The sequence below is a fragment of the Lissotriton vulgaris genome, chromosome 3_2 (assembly GCF_964263255.1).
Source record: "Lissotriton vulgaris chromosome 3_2, aLisVul1.2, whole genome shotgun sequence".
In the NCBI taxonomy this organism is placed as follows: domain Eukaryota; kingdom Metazoa; phylum Chordata; class Amphibia; order Caudata; family Salamandridae; genus Lissotriton; species Lissotriton vulgaris.
The window spans coordinates 20023763-20042741 of record NC_141690.1 but is presented as its reverse complement, the minus strand read 5'-3'; the positions used below and the strand labels follow the sequence as shown (position 1 = coordinate 20042741).

The 18979-nt window shown below is 44.7% G+C and overlaps 1 protein-coding gene across 1 annotated transcript in view; it reads left to right on the top strand.

Moving 5' to 3' along the window:
• NWD2 (NACHT and WD repeat domain containing 2) overlaps window positions 1-18979 on the top strand; it is a 715806-nt gene that overhangs the window by 1911 nt on the left and 694916 nt on the right. The window lies entirely within an intron of this gene.

The window sequence follows — 18979 nt, the reverse complement described above, 5'->3', positions numbered from 1 at the left end:
TCTGGCTTGCAGTTGTGAGTTGTGCGTGGTGCTGCAGTGCCAGTTTATTCCAGTGCTTTGCCCTTGCTGATGTGGTCTCTACTTGGTTGTGCCTCGGGTGTGACGGCCTGTTTTATCCTATGATTTGCACTTAATGCGTAAGTCCCTTCCTGGTTTCACATGTAATTTCCACTGGTTGCTTCAGTCCTTTCTTTGCGTTTTCTTGTAATTTACACTTACCACAGCAGTCCCAGTTTCTTCTTATGACTTGCACTGACTGCTGCTGGTTTGTGATGTGAATTGTATTCGTTTCTGCAGTGCCAGTTTCCATCCTGTGACTTGCGGCAATTGCAGCAGCCCCCGCCTGGTTGCTGATGAAATTTGAACTTGCGGCAGCAGTCCCAGTTTTACGATCACAGGCACTCGTTGCTGCAGCCCCTGCCTGGTTGCTGATGTGATTTGAACTTGTTTCTACAGTGCCAGTTTCTTCCCGTGCCTTGCCCTTGCTGCTGTGGTCTCTACCTGGTTGTGTCGCAAGGGCGACGGCCTGTTTTTTCCTTTGACCTGCACTTAGTGCTGGGGTCCCTTCCTCGTTTTACAAGTATTTTCCACTTGCTGTTTAGTGTTTGTGCTGCGTTTAATTGTAATTTGCGCCAGTTTCTTCTTCTGACTAGCACTCCTTGCAGCAGCCCTGCCTGGGTTGTGGTGTGTTTTGAACTTTCCGCAGCACTCCCAGTTTGTCCCCATCACTGGCACTTGCTGCTTACCTTTAGACTCATCCAGTTTGCTGATGAGATCTGAATTTGTCGCAGCAGTGCCAGTTGTCCCCATCACTGTCAATTTCTGCTGCAACCCCTGCCTGGTTGCCCATGTGATCATAGCTTGTTGCAGCAGTGTCAGTTTTCCCCATCACTGGCACTTTCTGCTGCAACCCCTGCCCGATTGCTCATGTGATCTGAGCTTGTCGCAGCAGTGCCAGTTTCCCCCATCACTGGCACTTTCTGCTGCAACCCCTGCCTGGTTGCTCATGTGCTCATAGCTTGTTGCAGCAGTGTCAGTTTTCCCCATCACTGGCACTTTCTGCTGCAACCCCTGCCTGGTTGCTCATGTGATCTGAGCTTGTTGCAACAGTGCCAGTTTTCCCCATCACTGGCACTTTCTGCTGCAGCCCCTGCCCGATTGCTCATGTGATCTGAGCTTGTTGCAGCAGTGCCAGTTTCCCCCATTACTGGCACTTCCTGCTGCAGCCCCTGCCAGGTTGCTGATGTGATCCGAGCTTGCCAGTATCTTCTTGTGCCCTGCATTTCCTTCTCCGTTCTTCCGTGGATGGTTTGCGGCTGCCTCGGAGTCGCTGTCCGAGGTGCTTCTGTGGTTTCACACGCTGTGGCAGTGCTCGGTTCGTTTGCTCCTGTTATTTTCCTCTGCTGGCTCTGCTCGAGGTGTCCTCGTCTGTGCACGTGCTGCTGCAGTCAACTCCTGGTTTTCTAATGTGATTTGCAGATGCTGCATGCCTAATTTCCGCGGTGATTTTACTTGCTGCTGCAATTCCCCGTTAAGGCGATCGTGTGAACCCCCCTTGCTGCTGCCGTCCCCGTCAAGTTGGATCCTCTGAATTACTCATGTTGTTGCAAGTACCCCCATGGCCCTGGGATGCTCATTTGATTTGCTGTTGTGACTGCAGTTCCTGCCTGAAGTGCTCGTGTGCTATGGACTATACACGTGCTGATGCAGCTATTTTCTGGTTTGCTTCTGTGAGGTACACATTGTGCTTCAGTCTCTGCCTGATGTGCTCTTGTGATTTTATTTACACGTATTGCTGCAGTACTTTCCTGATTTGCTCCTGTAATTTACGCCTGCTGCTGAAATCCTTCCTTCGTTTTCTCCTGTAACTTACACACACCACTGCATTCCCTGTGTGGTTTACTCCTTTCATTTACACATGCAATAGCAGTCACTTTGTGCTTTGCTCCTGTAAATTACACATGCAGCAGCAGTCTCGGTGTGGGTTGCTCCTTTGCTTTACACATGCAACAGCAGTCCATGTGTGGGTTGCTCCTGTGATTTACACATGCAGGAGCAGTCCCTTTGTGGTTTGAGCCTGTGATTTACACATGTAGCAGCAATCCCTGTGTGGTTTGCTCCTGTGATTTACACATGCAGGAGCAGTCCCTTTGCGGGTTGAGACTGTGATTTACACATGTAGCAGCAGTCCATGTGTGGGTTGCTCCTGTGATTTACACATGCAGCAAATAGAAAACAAGGAAAATTCGGTGGAGGCGTCGCTGCCATCATTCATAAAGACCATACGTTCACCACCCTACCTCCTCTAGACTTATCAGATACTGAAAACTTAGTCATTAAATCTGACACCGATATAGGCACCATGGTGCTAGCATTGATCTACCGACCACCTACATCCATGCCTTCCTTCCCAGCCTCCCTGTCTGAGCAACTAGCAGGTCTAGTCGTTGACTATGACAAGGTCATGGTCATAGGGGATCTCAACTACTGGTACAATAATTCGGAAGCCGGACCTCATGCCACAGAACTTTTCGAGCTCCTCTCTAATCTAAACTTCCGTCAACACGTCCTGATCCCCACCCATGAAAAAGAACATATTCTAGACCACATTTGGACTCACAATATCCCTACCTCCTGCCCCTCGGCCTCACCATGCATTTGGTCTGACCACCACCTATTGAAATTCTCCTTCACCACTCAGGGCAACCCAAAAAACCATGCGCCCTCGGGGGGGGAGGGGGGGGGGGGGGGTCAACCAGGAAATGGAGATCCCTAAACTTCCAAGATTTCCTATCCACCCTAACCAACTCCATCCCTACCCCGGCCCCAGACATCAACTTGATGAATAAAGCGCACACCGAGTGGCTTCTTTCTGCATGCAACGAACATGTTCCTCTCACCAGGTTCTCCCGCGCCCGTCGCATGGACGCCCACAGGTGGTTCTCTGCTGACTTAAAAAAGCAGAAATTAGAACTCCGCCAACTAGAGAGGAAGTGGAGACACGGCTACCACGCCACAGACAGATCATCGTACACGACAGCTCGTAAAAACTATAAGAGCGCTATCTTATCTGCCAAAGCTACTTTTTTCTCATAAAAAATTTCTAATGCTCAAAACAAATCAAGGGAAATTTTCAGAGTCGTAAACGACTTATGTAACGATTCCAGAACCTCTCCCTCTCAACCAGCATCCCAAATGATGTACAACCGGCTCAATGATTTCTTCAAGGAGAAGATCGACATCATAAAAAATAGTATTCAAACTAACCATGTCATGGCAGACCACTCGGACATCAGTAGAAACCCTAATACTCTCCAGGATATCCCCCCCATCGACCAACCCAAATTGCTGGAACTGATGAACCAAGTAAAATCTGGCTCCCCCAACGATCCTTGCCCCCCGCATATACTAAAGGAAGTTTATGCTGCACTCCCTCAAGGCATACTCCCCATCTTGAACACCTCCCTATCACGAGGAATAGTCCCCAATTCCTTTAAAAATGCCACCCTAGTCCCTCTAATTAAGAAACCGGGTGCCGATCCATCCAACCTTTCCAATTACTGCCCCATTTCCCTTCTCCCTTACGGCGCCAAGCTGCTTGAAGCCCATGTAACCAGCTGCATATCCAACTTTATAGAAACATCAGACTACCTGGAATCCAACCAAGCTGGATTCCGCCAGGCACACTCCACCGAGGCGGTGATCCTCGCTGTCCAGAATACTCTAAGGACCAATGCCGACAATGGAATCCACCAAGCCCTCGTACTCCTTGACCTGTCGGCCGCGTTGGACACGGTGGATCATACCATCTTATTACACCGTGTCGAACAATCCGGCCTTAGTGGCGTGGCTCTTGATTGGATTAAGTCCTTTCTGACGGATAGATCCCAGGCTGTAAAGCTGGAGAACTTTATAGCACCTATACTCTCCACCACCTGCGGTGTCCCACAAGGCTCCTCATTATCCCCCCTCCTTTTTAATTTATATCTTAAACCTCTACTGCACTCTCTGAAAAACAGGAAAGTCACCATTTACAACTATGCAGATGACTTGCAGCTGGTATTCCCCCTCAACTCACCGGACTCCATCGAGGAATTCCAAAAGACCATGCTGCACATCCAGAGCTGGATGGATCAGAACCATCTCAAGCTCAACGCAGGAAAGACAGAGCTTGTACTCCCCAGTAACAGCGCACTAAGCTGGGGCCCCCACTTCTGGCCATCCTCAATGGGCACCCCTCCATCCCCCTCTCAGTCAGTAAAGAGCCTCGGGGTCACTCTTTGCTCCGACCTCTCACTGAAAACCCAGGCCGGAACAGTGATTTCCTCCTGTTTCTTTCAGTTAAGAAAGATTAAGAAAATCGCCCATCTGCTGACTCACTCCGCTCTCATCCAGGTAGTACTCGCATTGGTCATCTCGCGATTAGATTTTTCCAACTCCATCTACTTGGGCCTACCCGTCGCCATTGCTAAACGCCTGCAGATTGTTCAAAATCAAGCGGCTAGATTAATATTCAAGAGCAATCGCAGGAAGTCAGCCAAACCTCTGTTAGCCTCCCTTCACTGGCTCCCTATAGCCCAACGGATCACCTTTAGGGTAGGCTGCATAATCTTCAAGGCTCTCCACGGAAAAAGCCCGAGGTTCGTCAATCAACTCATAAATAAATACGAACCGACCCGAGACCTTCGCTCTGCCCACCAGTCCCTCCTCACGTTGCCGACATTTAAAAAGAAACGACTCGGCGGATCCTGTTTCGCATACCTTGCCCCAAAAACCTGGAATTCCCTGCCCCTGTCTATTTGGAACTGTACTAAGCTGACAGAGTTTAGGGGAGCTCTGAAGACCTGGTTATTCAAACAAGCGCACGGTTAGAGCATTGTTACCATCTGTCTCTTGATTTACCATCTGTCTCATTCAGCGCCATGAAACCCCTGGGTGACCATGCGCTTAACAAGTTCCGAATAACATAACATAACATAACAGCAGCAGTCCCTGCGTGGTTTGCTCCTGTGATTTACACATGCAGCAGCAGTCCCTGCGTGGTTTGCTCCTGTGATTTACACATGTAGCAGCAGTCCCTGCATGGTTTGCTCCTGTTATTTACATATGCAGGAGCAGTCCCTTTGTGGTTTGAGCCTGTGATTTACACATGTAGCAGCAATCCCTGTGTGGTTTGCTCCTGTGATTTACACATGCAGGAGCAGTCCCTTTGCGGGTTGAGCCTGTGATTTACACATGTAGCAGCAGTCCGTGTGTGGGTTGCTCCTGTGATTTACACATGCAGCAGCAGTCCCTGCATGGTTTGCTCCTGTGATTTACACATGCAGCAGCAGTCCCTTTGTGGTTTGAGCCTGTGATTTACACATGTAGCAGCAATCCCTGTGTGGTTTGATCCTGTGATTTACACATGCAGCAGCAGTCCCTGCGTGGTTTGCTCCTGTGATTTACACATGTAGCAGCAGTCCCTGCATGGTTTGCTCCTGTTATTTACACATGCAGGAGCAGTCCCATTGTGGTTTGAGCCTGTGATTTACACATGTAGCAGCAATCCCTGTGTGGTTTGCTCCTGTGATTTACACATGCAGGAGCAGTCCCTTTGCGGGTTGAGCCTGTGATTTACACATGTAGCAGCAGTCCGTGTGTGGGTTGCTCCTGTGATTTACACATGCAGCAGCAGTCCCTGTATGGTTTGCTCCTGTGATTTACACATGCAGCAGCAGTCCCTTTGTGGTTTGCTCCCATGATTTACACATGTAGCAGCAGTCCTTGTGTGGTTTGATCCTGTGATTTACACATGCAGCAGTAGTCCCTGTGTGGTTTGCTTGCTCCCATGATTTACACATGTAGCAGCAATCCCTGTGTGGTTTGATCCTGTGATTTACACATGCAGCAGTAGTCCCGGTGTGGTTTGCTTGCTCCCATGATTTACACATGTAGCAGCAATCCCTGTGTGGTTTGATCCTGTGATTTACACATGCAGCAGTAGTCCCTGTGTGGTTTGCTTGCTCCCATGATTTACACATGCAGCAGTAGTCCCGGTGTGGTTTGCTTGCTCCCATGATTTACACATGTAGCAGCAGTCCTTGTGTGGTTTGATCCTGTGATTTACACCTGATGCTGCAGTCATTGTCTCGTTTGCTCCTGTGAATTGCACATGTTACCTCAGTCTCTACTTGGTGTGCTCTTGTGATTTTTTTACACATATTTTTGCAGTTCTTTCCTGATTTGCTCCTGTGATTTCCGCATGCTGCTGCAGTCCTTTCTTAGTTGTGATTTACACACACCACTGCATTCCCTGTGATCTTTGCTCCTGTGATTTACACCTGCAGCAGCAGTCCCTGTGTGGTTTGCTCCTGTGATTTTCACACAGCTGCAGTCCCTTCGAGTTTACTCCCCTTGTTTACACACGCTGATGCTATTGTGCCTGACGGGATACTTCGTCTCTTGCTTTCCGACCCTGCGGGGCCCATATTATTTGGAATTGTCCTCCAGGCGTGTGCAGGCGCGAGCTAAGGCCCTTCCTGCTTCTTGCTTACACGGGATGCTAATCGATGCCAGGCCAGCCACGCGGGTAATGTGCTCATGTCGTGCCCGCCGAGGCAGTGTCTGCCTGCTGGTTCCGATCAAGGAGCTCCGCAATGGACACACACGCAGCTCGGGGTGTGAGCTCACAGCAGCCTCGTCCAGCTGATGTCTCCAGAGGATCGCGGGAAATGTTGAGGATAGGCCATGCCTTTCATTGGCTTCACCACCAAGGTGGAATGGAGGTAGGGTGCAGCTGTTAAAGAAGGTGCTAACCTGTGGTGCTGAGTGAGGAATGTAGAGTTAAGCAATACTTTTGATGCTTAACGTTCATGGCACCGAAAGAGGTACGGTAGCAGGTGGCTCCATGTCACAGTACTTTTGTTTTTACAAATCATCGATTACAGATGTAGCAGTTCTCGCACATTAACTGAAGGGAACAAGGACTACAACTCCCAGAATGCATTAGTCTGTTAAACCAAAACCATGGACAGGCAGAAGCCATATTGAATGATCGATTGACCCACTAGAGTGACACAGTAGACATGACGCAGCATTGCCGTGAAAGTGACTGAGTGAAATCTCATAGATTTCACTCAGCCACTTTCAAGAGGCGTTCCTGCGCAGGAACGCCCCCCCCCCCTGCGCAGGAACGCCTCCTCATGGCGCAGTGCTGTACAACATGACGCATCTCCTAGATGCGTCACGTTGTAAATAGGGCGCAGGGATGCGCCACGTTTCCGCGCCGTTGCGTCACGCAACGGCGGCGTAAACGTGGCGCAAGCCCTTCATAAATCTGCCCCTAAGTATTTACTTAAACATATAACAAATAGGTATATATTATTATTTTGATGACGTGCAACTCTTTAATTAGGAAGTATTTACTAAATTTTGGTTTATTTAATTAATTGTAAAGTTGTAACATGTTACAAGATGGTGCTTATGCTTTATCTTCCTTTTTTATGTCTATATTTCTGGTAAGTGTATGGATAGTTTTCGATGAAAGACATTTTCCTATGTGACAGCGAATATCACGAATAAGACTTTTTTTAACCCGAAACGCATTGATCATTCCTCAGCAGGAATAAAAGACATCATTTCTGTGCGTGTATGTAATACAGAGAAAAGTGTTTTTATACACACAGTGTGGAGTCTTTTTGTGGTAAACCCAGTGTGTTGCGAGGGGGGTGTTTTACCAACGCTTTACACTCGAACCCCAAGGATAAGCCTGACTGCTTCTGCCAAGCTACCAGAGGATGAGCACAGGTTATTGGTCCATTGAATTGTACTCATACTATTTGAGCGTTGGCTTCTGACTGGCTTCAATGCTTCTTAGCCAGCCCGAAACCGTGGGGTGTAACATTCACCATTCATAGCTAACTGAAAGACCTATACCTTATGGCTTAAAGTTACTATAACTCGTGCCCCTGCCATGCTCAGTGTTGTCATCAATGAGGTAATTTCAGATAATATAGTGATGTAATGAATGATAACATAGAACATGTGGTGAATGGTGTAATATGTGAGGTAATTAGTGCATAGCGAGGGCGCATTTTTAGTTTTAAGTGTAATGTTACAACTGGTATTGTCACCTAACTATAACTTCACTGCAACCTTCGTTTTTTTCTGTTAAATTCTAAGGTTCTTTTAGTGTAAGTCACTGTCAATTTATATAAAGTAAGCGTAATGGGTTTTCCAAGAGGTCATTGCCAGCGCCGGGACACCTCCTTGTGAGGTAGCTGTTTGCGCTCTATAAATCACATTATTATTATTGCAATGTCTGTAAAAAAAGGTTTAAATAAAGCATTTGTAATCCAAACAATATTAAATAAATGTAGGATTCTTTCTTTTACACCCTTCAAGCCACATAATGCAGCTACAAGATGAACCACAAAAAGTACCTCATCCCAAGCAGAAGAGCAAAAGCTCTAGCGTGGAAATACGTAAAAAATAATCACCTTTTCGTTCGATTATGTAATACAGATTCTAGGAAACATATGGTTATTTTTCTAAGTACTTCTGGGGGGCTGCTGAACTCCCTGCAGCCCACACAATACTTACATAACATGTTGATGGTGCCCCTGGCCAGGATAGGAAACCACCATACAATAATAACAAAACAAATAAATAACCCTAAGGCCTATCAAATGCTCCTTTGCGGAGTAGTTAATAATAAATGAGTGGTTATGGACCCTCAATTATTAAAGTATGTATATTTTTAAAATAATATTTTTAGGGTATCCGACCTTCTAAAGACCCAAGCAGTTCAAGTTCAAAAGACCTTTATTCGAATTTCATAAAATTCATAAAAGTACCGAATACAGCAGAAACACACATTTATATATAATACAAGCAAAGAATAAAAAAGGATTTATATAAATAACATTCCATATTATCATAATAATTCATACAATGACTGTACAATAAATTTCATTTCATTATAATATTTACACAGTAGCATCATTATGACTAGTTTCTGATTTCAGGGATTTTCCATTGTCTTGCGCGCTCGTATGGCTAATCTTAAAAAAGTGCTAGTGCGAAAGGTCAGTTCATCGGTATCCAAGGTAAGCAACAACATGTAAGATTCTTTAAGTGTGAGAGGTCTGTGTTTTCTAAAATACGGAGTTAAAAGCCATTTAATAAATCTCAAGTAAAATTTACAGAAAAATAGAAAGTGCAGGTCATCTTGTGTGCTCACACCATCACAAGGACATGGAGTAAGGTCGGCACTATGTCGGTACCCCATAGGAAAAGACAGCAGAAATTTCACAGTTCCTGCCCTTAAACGGAACAATAGAGATCGCTCCCAGTTTGACATAGGGAGGGAAAGGTAGGGCGGCAGAATTTGCATGCAAAGACCATTTCCTATATATTTCATGACCCTTGATTTCTGGGATTCTCTTCCTATGCGACCATTTCTATAAAGTGCATAAAGTGCATTTTGTACTTCAACTTTGTCCTTTAGTTCAATTGTCATTGGGTCAGTGAACAAAGTACCTCTATCAATTTCATTAAGCGATTTAAAAACTTCTGTAAACCAAGGAATTTTCATACCATGTTCACAATTTAGGCAGTCCTTAATGATGTTTTGTGTGAGGAAAGCGGCATCATTCCTCCAGATTCTAATCCAGAAGAGAGCTGGTCTTGCTCTGATAAAATCACTTATGTAGGGGAGGTTAAGTTCATTGTGACAAATAAAATCAGATGAGGAAATCGGTGCGCCCAGCACTTTTCTACAAAAACGGTTTTCCTCTCTTTGAATACAGATGCTGCTATCCGACCCCCATACTTCTGCTCCATACGAAGCGACAGGTGAACACTGTAATTTAAAAATCTTTAAAATAGCCTTTGTGGCACCAATTTTCTTTGGGCGAGGGAGACTCAGAACAGAATTGTTGGCTTTCGAGAACTTACTCGTGGCGTGGGCCAAATGCCCACTCCACGAGCTGTTCGCAGTGAAAACCAACCCCAAATAAGGAAATTTAGGAACAGATTCTAATTTATCTGTGCCAATTCGAATTGTACTAAGTTTCCTTTTGCCCGGCCCACAGGACATAATAAAAGACTTTTTAAAATTTACCTTCAAGTCCAATCCCTCCATAGAATTTACAAAACTATGTACAAGCAGACGTAAAGCATTAGGTGTGCGTGCCATAAGCACCGCATCGTCTGCATATAAAAGCACAGGTAAGGGATTGCCTAAAATTGTTGGGACATCAGGGGTGGCTTTTTTCAGACAATTAGACAGGCCATTAATATAAATAATAAACAACAGGGGTGCTAAAGACCCAAGCAGTTTTTAAATTGTTTTTGGGAACCATGAAGGGTGTCCCAGAGCCCCAGTGGTCCCTACTAGCTCCCCTGGTAGCAGCCCACCACTTCAATTAGTGGTGAGTTCCCCAGTGCCAACTTGGGGCACCCACATATCTCCAAATCATCTGCAGGCTGTGGGGGAGCCTTAGTGCCCCCTTCGGATCTATTGACTCCCCTGGCAGATGATCCCCACCCATGGACCCCACAATGTCTACATCAGTTGGGGGGCACAGGGGAAGTACCAAGGCCCCCACGGCCCCTGCCATCTCCACAGCCAGCACCTATTGTAGTGCTAGCGGAAGCTGCTTTGATAACTTTTCTCCCTTCTGGGTAGGAGTGGCATTATTCACTGCTCCTGTCTAGGCGAGAGCAAAGTTGTGTTCCCTTCCTGGGAGAGTATGGACAAAGTATGTCTGCACTCTTCAAGGAAAGAGATGCCACTTTCCCAGGGGTTGGGGTCTCTGGGACACTGGAGTTGTTTTCGATGCTGGGAGATGGGGTCCTGGGGCTAGTACAATGGTAGGGACGATGGGTGCCTGCCTCCTACCCAACATTTCAGTCTTTACCCTTTGGATGGAGCCCTCAAGCACTCAATGAGGTAGGGGAGGGGGTCTGCGCACCCTCCTCTACTAATTATCAGGATTGTAGAAGGGAGATAGGGTCCCGGGCCTCTATAAAGCCTAGGAAGCGTTTCTAATGGGGTCCATTGGGATGGGGCACCAGGGTCCTGAAAAAAACTTGGAGAGTAGGACCACATGCCCTCTCTCTATCAAAAATGCACCTGCCAACGCCCCAGGCCCTGGTCAGCATGGGGTGGCTACTAATTTTGTCAACAGGAAGTAGCCCATATTTTTTATGTCATTGCTGCGAATCGTGAATCCTCTGTGGATCCACAGCACAGAGAAAAAACATACTATTTTGCCCATTGCCGTGGAGAAGCCTTCCGAGATACCCTTACTAGGCTTGGGGAAGATGATCACTTTCCAGGGCCGGACTGGCCATAGCAGCCAGCTGGCAATCCCCCTGTGTGCCGCACGGGTGGGGGCGGTTTTGGGCCCCTGGGGGCCGTTTTTGTTACAGGGCCGGTTTTGCAGCATAGCTGCAAAATTGGCCCTGTGCCAAAATCGGCCAAAAACCTGCCCTGGCAAAGAGCTTGGCGGCACCTCCAACCCCCCGAGTGGGGAGGGGGGCCGGCCGAGCACTTTGCCAGGGCCGGTTGTGGTTTCCAGTGCGGCCCTGTCACTAACCTGTCTCAAAACATGTTTCTTTATTTTTTATTACACTCCCTCAGTTCAACTCTTGCCTGGAAGCCCACCTTGCTTTCCGTAAGTCCTTGAAGATCTGGCTTTTTGCCTTGTAAGGTTTTCTTAATATAGGGATGATGCTCTCGGCCTCTGGCATACTAACCACTTTAGCGCTCTGATGCCCTCAGGCATTTGTTCATGCTTTATAAGTTGTCCAATCAAATCAAATCAAATCACAGGGGACTGGGTCCCCTAATTTTAAAATGGCTGCCATCACATCTTTGTTTATGTGGTGCTGTCAATCAAATCTTATCCCAATATTTGTTGGCTCAGCTAATACACTTGGCAAGAAATTTCTATATATTTTCATCCTACAAAATTACTGAACGGATTTACACAAAATCACAAGATACACGCTTTCTGGACCAAGAACTAGCTTTCGGTTAAACTTGGTGTAATTCTGTTCAGCCATCTTACTTTAAGCTGTGTATAATTTTCCTTTGGAAAAATGTATGGGGACGCAAGGAACTCGGGTTAGTGCCTAAGTGTAGGTGGCGAACAGCTTCTCTATATAGCGCATCTTACAACATCACTATTCCCACTCCAGTCTATGCAACAGTAGGTTAAGTGCTGGAATTCAAAGGGACTACATAGAAGAATAGAGCTCCAAATCATTTATTAAATTTATTTCAATACTTGATAAAAAATACTAAATAACAGTGCATAGAAAAAATATATACTATATTATTTAAGAATAAAATATTTTTTAAATATAATTTAAAAAACAAAACGTATATTAACATTCACCTGCCTAGCTACAAAAATGACAACATTATAACATTAGTAGCACATATTTAATTTGAATTATTAATTAAAAAATAAGGTTTATTAACAGAAACTAGTCCCTAGAAAAAAAACTATTATCTGTTAATTATTTGTTTTTATTTTAAATGCTAAGTACAGCACTAACATTATACATATTTAATAATTTAAATATAAAAACTAACATTATCAAAATACATGCATAATAAAACATAAACATTAAGATCCACATTAAAGGAAATAAAACACCCAAGAATAAAAAATAAAAAAATTACGTAATTTGATTAATTAATATACAATTAAGTATTTAATTACCATGAAAAACAAGTTAATAATAAATGTAAGTGCATTTCATTTTAATTAACTTCCCACCATATTTCTCTACAAACCAAACAACCCACTACTAAAATATAACTTACTAGAACTAATAATAAATTAGAAATATACATGAAAATCAAAAAAATTAAACCCCCTAAAAATATAACAATTAAACTAAACAATTTACATATTTAATAACGGATTCAATAATTATTTTTACAATAAAAAACAAATTAACATTAACATTTTTCATAATTTAATTACCTTCCCAACCTATTCCCTTACAAAACCAACAACCCTCTACTTCACTATAAATTGCTAATCAAGTTTAAAAAAAGAAATGACTAAAACATTTTTTCCAAACGATATTTAAAAAAATAATGCAAAGAATACCGACAATATTAATACCTAAAACGTAAAATATTAACAAAAATACAATACATTATTTTAAAAATAATTTTTGCAACTAGATTAAAGAAAACAATATTAAAATCAGCAATATTCTTACAATCGATATTAATACAAAAAATAATATTCTTGCCAACAATATTCTATCCCACAGTATTTTGATAGCAATCATATTTTTTTATGACGTTTATGTCCCACAATATTTAAAATTCAGTATATTTTCCACAGACACGTCTTTTCTTTTGTCTTCTTTTCTGTTCACCCTCAATATCTTCCCTCTTCGCATCACATATACAATATCATTTTCTTTGTGTTCTCTGCCTCTTCATCTTCTTCCTGACTCCCCAACCCATATTGTTACTTCTTACCATGCCGCTCTCTCCTGACCCTATGCTGAGAGTTTCAACCTCATGACTGCATTGGATATCACAGAATCAGGTATTGATGAAGAAGAGTACATGGTGACACTGTTGAAGAGTGATGAAGAAGCTTCTACTATATTCTGAGTCCTAGCCTGAGGCTAGAACACATATACACTTTAGTACTTGTTTATACCTTCCAAAGAAAGTGTGAAGCATTTTCTTCCGGAATCTTGTGAAGAAATCAGGGGACGGATTTACAAGCCCCTTGCACCACTTTTGCGCCATTTTTAACATGGGAAAAGTGACGCAAAAGTGGCGCAAGGGGCTTGTAAATATGCCCCCAGATGTTTCTCAACTCCGACAAATTTGGATCTACTTGCATTGCATTGGCTTGCTGACACTATTCTTATTTGGGTTACACGGGGGCAAAGTTAAATGCTTCCTTCGCCAAGTGGGAGACAAATTACAATTCTGTCGTTTTCCGGGATACAAAATCCTAATTTTATTCTAACTCAGTGTAACAAAATCAGTTTTTTTCTCTTATATGCCGGTTCACCAAAAAAGCCTTACATGCAAGCAATGTTCCCAACCCTAACTGTAAACCCAAAAAGCGGAATTAACACCATACTTGCACATAATAACGTTTTATTTTACATTTACAGGCATACATGTCTGCACTTTTGCTTCTGTGAATCAGATTCTGCCATTTGTAGCACAAGACAAACATTTTGTTTGAGCCCGAAGGTTGGCTGAAGTGCCCAGAACGTGTTGTCAATTGACTCCCAGTTTTCCATTTGTGCTAACCTTTACACAAATACAGAAGGAAATCTGAGTTGTACAGTCTGTACTACTCCCCATGCTCATTGCCTCTCGGTCTCCTCCAGATGAGATCCCACCCTACAACAGGCCTGGAACCTGTTTTTTGCTTTTTCATTTGCCTCGTTTTAGTTGCTAATATATTTGCTATTGCTATTCCACAAAAGCCTTTTGGAAATGGGCAAGTGCATGTGTTTGTAGCAGTGTGAGTCACAGCTTATTTCGCATACCGCAGAACAGCTCTGCCTTCTTTCAAGTCTTTTGTTGGGGGGCACGAGATTCACTATGATGACTTTTTGGATCTTTGTGAATTTTAAGTTACCAGAGTTAAAAACACAAACAGAACAGAACAGAAACAAAACATTCAAAATCAAATTTTCTGCGGGAATAACATTTTCAGCAAATACTTTCTTGACGGAAACATCAGCTGCAGGCAAACTTTGCGAAGTTTGTGAAGCTCTGTCAGTTTTGAAAAGCATTACCAGTGGAGTTATTATTTTACACACACAGTCCTGAGCTGAGTACTTTTGGACTCATCTATTTGTGTCTCGGCTCATTTAAACCTTTCATCATTATTGCTAACACAGTTGCAATTGTTTTTCCGACAAGTTTTATGTCTTTTCAGTGAATCGAAAAAACCTTTCTTTTGCCTTCTTCCTAGTTTGTGTTGTCAGGCTACTGATTGCTGGCTGGGGTCTAGACAAACATTTCCAGACACAGAGTTTGTGCGTTCGTCCATAACGTTGTTTGTTTAATTGTTTGCTGGGTTTCTAAAGCAAGTTATCATCTTTCATTGTGAATCTTATCTATAAAAGTTGCTTTAGACTATGTTACATGACTTTGCAAAGCAGAATGGGGTTTGGGCGGGGGGGGGGCAGCCGACCAACGGGAGGCCTGTCACCCCCAGGGGTTTTTGGGGCCCTGAAGTTGGGAAGGGGGAGGGCGGGGGGTGGGCGATCGGAGTGGAGGATTGGGCTCCTTTTGGGCTGCCAGCTTCGGTTGGGCTTGCTTTGGGCTGTGCCTTGGGCTTATTGGGCTGGGTCCCTATAAGACCGGACATTTTGTGTCACTGAACACCATTTGGTGGCAGTGACACAGCAGCGGCGGGGGTTGTTACCGCGATCTTTTTTCCTGCCCTCCCGCACTGTTTTTTCGCTGCGTCCAAGTGGGATTGATTTTTGGGGTCTGAGTGGTCCTTCTTTTAGCCCTGGGGTGCTCTGGGGTGGGGTTTGCCCTGGGTCTTGTGGGGGGGGGGGGGGGGTTCTCAGAGGGGTTGTCTTGGGAGCCGGTGCATTAGGTATTGAGGTTGGTCGAGTTTTGCTTTCGTGTCGCTGGAACAGGTGCTGGTGTGCAATACAGGAGGATGGCGTTTTCCTAGTACAAAAAGGGGGGTCAAGTGTAAGAGACCTGAAATGTTTGCCAGGGGGTGAGGATATACAGATTTTTAGTTGGGTACTGATGCAGGTTGTAAGGAGGGATGTTATAGTTATGGTGTGCTTATGTTGTGCTTATGTTTACAATGTGGGGAACCATTTAGGGGAGGGGGTTGGGGGCTGTCAGGGACTTCATATTTAGTGAGGGGTAGTTTTGTTCGGCACAGGCCAAGGTTTTGCTCTTTAGGGTGCACCTGCTTCCAAAAAAGCGGCCTTTGTCACACCTTATTCCTGTGTCTGTGGTCGGTTTCTCCCCCCCACCCCTCTGGTGGGCCCCAAAGTACTCTCTTAAAACAGTAACACTTTAACAATCTATTGTAATGAGCCACTTTTCTGATCTGAGAATTGTTAGCTCCTGTTGTATAAGGAGAGTAATTATGGTTAATAACTCAGCTGCTCCTACCCTGAATACTCTACCTCCAGCTTTTTTTACCATATATTTTGAAATAGTGAACTAAGCCATTATTTTTGACCGCAAGATTAGCATTGGTGTGTACCTTGTGATTTTGTTGGCCAGAAAGCTATCCCTGGATTGTAGAAAATCCTCTAGGACAGGGATCTTCAACCTTTTCTGTAATAAGAGCTCCTTATGTTCAATGAAAATCATCCCAAGCTACTAATATTATCAGTGTTGTAAATGTTACCACACCAGACAAGATTCTATTAGCGGTCACCCCATGCAGGATTACCCGCAGTGATCTTCCTCAGTGCATCAGGAAAGGTTGCAAGGAGTAAATTAAAGAGGGTTTGCCAATTTTGAATGCCTTCACATGAATAATACGTAAAAGTTATAGTTGCAGTGCCCCTGGAAAAAAGTAAATGTGAGAAATCAGGACCATTATGTTGTGTCCCTCTTCTTTTTGCACCATTCTGTGACTATGACTGTGCCCTGGGCTCTGCTCAGCTTTTCCAGGAGTATTTGATTATGATGGTGAGGACCAGTGCTTATTTTGTGTCGGTGCTTGCGGTGCTTACCACCGGAACCTATTTGACAGGGCCTGGTCTACATAACACCACCACGCGTCTGCAACTCTGACTCTGTACGTCATATAATTGGTCATATGGTAGGCAATGTGAATGACAGTATATACATTTAAATTACCTCAGCTTAGATGCGGTGCGCGGCGCGCATACATATGTTTCATATTACTGACTCCACAGACTGTCCGTCCGACTCATTTTATTATTCCAATGATGCCTCATTTCAAATTTGCTTTAAGCTGCGCGGCACCACAGCGGCTGGACTGCGGCCCTTTAGGGTTGCTGTCAACGGGCGGGCCACGGCCCGGGACACTGATTGGGCAGGGGGCTGAGTTTGGGTTTTCAGGGATAGGGCTGTGCTCTGTGGCAGGTAGCGTGTGCGTGTATTTTTGTCAGTATGCCATGCCTTAGCACACCTACGCGCATGCCTGTCCTCGCCATTACTTATCAGGGTTCACAGGCAGAGGGTTAGCCTGATGTTGAGTGTAGGTAGCAGTAGGCCTAGGCCGCCTATTGAATAAAGGAAGTCAGGCCGGTGTCAGGCCGCCCACCACCACCAGCAAACCATAAGTAGCAACGCTGGCTGCTTTTTTTTATTTTGGAGCGTGGTGGATGGAGTGACACTGTCTGCCACCGACGGTCACAGGCATGGTAGGCGTAGGCTAGCTCCGGCTCCTACAGGCGAAATGAAGTCCAGCCCTCTGGTGTTAACTTTAAAGGCCCTGCAGGCTGCACTGGCCCTGCTGCCCTTCATCCAGCAGACCAGCCTTCTCGTGGCACTGGCAGTGGCACTGGCAGTCAATAGAGTTGCTTTTTGCGTGTTTCCCTCACCTGGGCCTGTGGTCCTCCCAGGCAATGCTGGGTCATGGCTGCGAGTCTGGGTCCCTCCCCCTAGGCTTGCAGCAGTACCGTAAAACATGGCTATGTGGCCAACTGAGGGCCCCTAATATGGCATTGTACTCGCACACCGACAGGGCTGACTGCGGAAGCATGACTGCTCAGGGCAGGTCTTGGACAGTGAACTTCACAGTTCACTTCATGCGAGTCCAAGCTGGCATGCCCTGAGCAATCATACCTCTGGCACCATCCATGTGCCCATACAGTGCCACGGTCTACTGTTGCATAGTAGTAGGGGCCCCCAGTAGGCCTTGAAGTCACAACCCTATTTTGCTGCTGGATACGATTGAGGTGCATTGTGCTTATTGCTTATCTTGTAAAATGTTATGCACAGGGGCCTCGAGGATTTCTGGGGCCTTTCTGGGGCCTGTCGGCGCAGCCACGTGGCGAGGTTTCTTAATTTCCCCCATTCCTCTTTCTGCACCTCTCTTCACTTCTGTTCATATTTGTCGCTCTTGCAGGTGCTCTATTCTCCGTCGTCCTTTTCCAATCATCTCTCCCCTCTTCTTTCTCTCTATTCCTCCCCTCTCTTGCTATTTGAAATTCTGGAAGGTTCAATACTTGTTTACAGTCCTCTGTATCACCATTGTAACAAGTTTGTTCTGTCTTTACTTGTATGTAAGTATTTGTTATGGATAGATGAGATGGGTCTAAAACAGATTTGAATTGTATAATTCCTGCACATGTATATATTTTATAATGTGTATGTTACAAAAGGAAAAACGCCGGTATTGGATGATTTCCTCCGTAGTTTTTATTTCTTTTTGTCTCTTTTTTTCTTAATTTTTATTTACCTTGAAATTAAACTCCCAACCATTTCTGTCAAATACAAGAACACAACAACTGTGTTTAATAAGTCAAAATACATAAAAATAGTCTGAATTGTTTCACTTTTAGGACTGAGATGGTATGTAGCTGTGTTGTACTGTCACTGGCAGCTCTGGCAGGGGCAATGGGCGGTGCAGGCTGTCGCGATCTCCCGAAAAGTTCCCTGGCACTTATTTTTTATTTACAAATTAAGCACTGGGGTAGAGCAACTAGAGTCAGTGGGTGGGGTCACTGGTGAAAGTGGGTAGAACCAAGAGAAGTGGGTGTGGCCTCCTATAAAAAAAAAAGGAGCACCTGCACCTCATATTTTACAAATTAAGCACTGGTGAGATCTCCACCTCTTTCACCTGAGTGGTGTGATTCACAAATTGAAAAAGTTTTAGCTGTAATGTCTTGATAGACATCTAGTGTAAAATCAGTCAACCAAGTTTCGATAATAGTCAGAAAAGCTAGTTCAAAATTCCAAATTTCATTTTTCAAAAGAAGTAGCATTCCACACTACAGCACGAGGGTTCATTAATGGACTGCATAC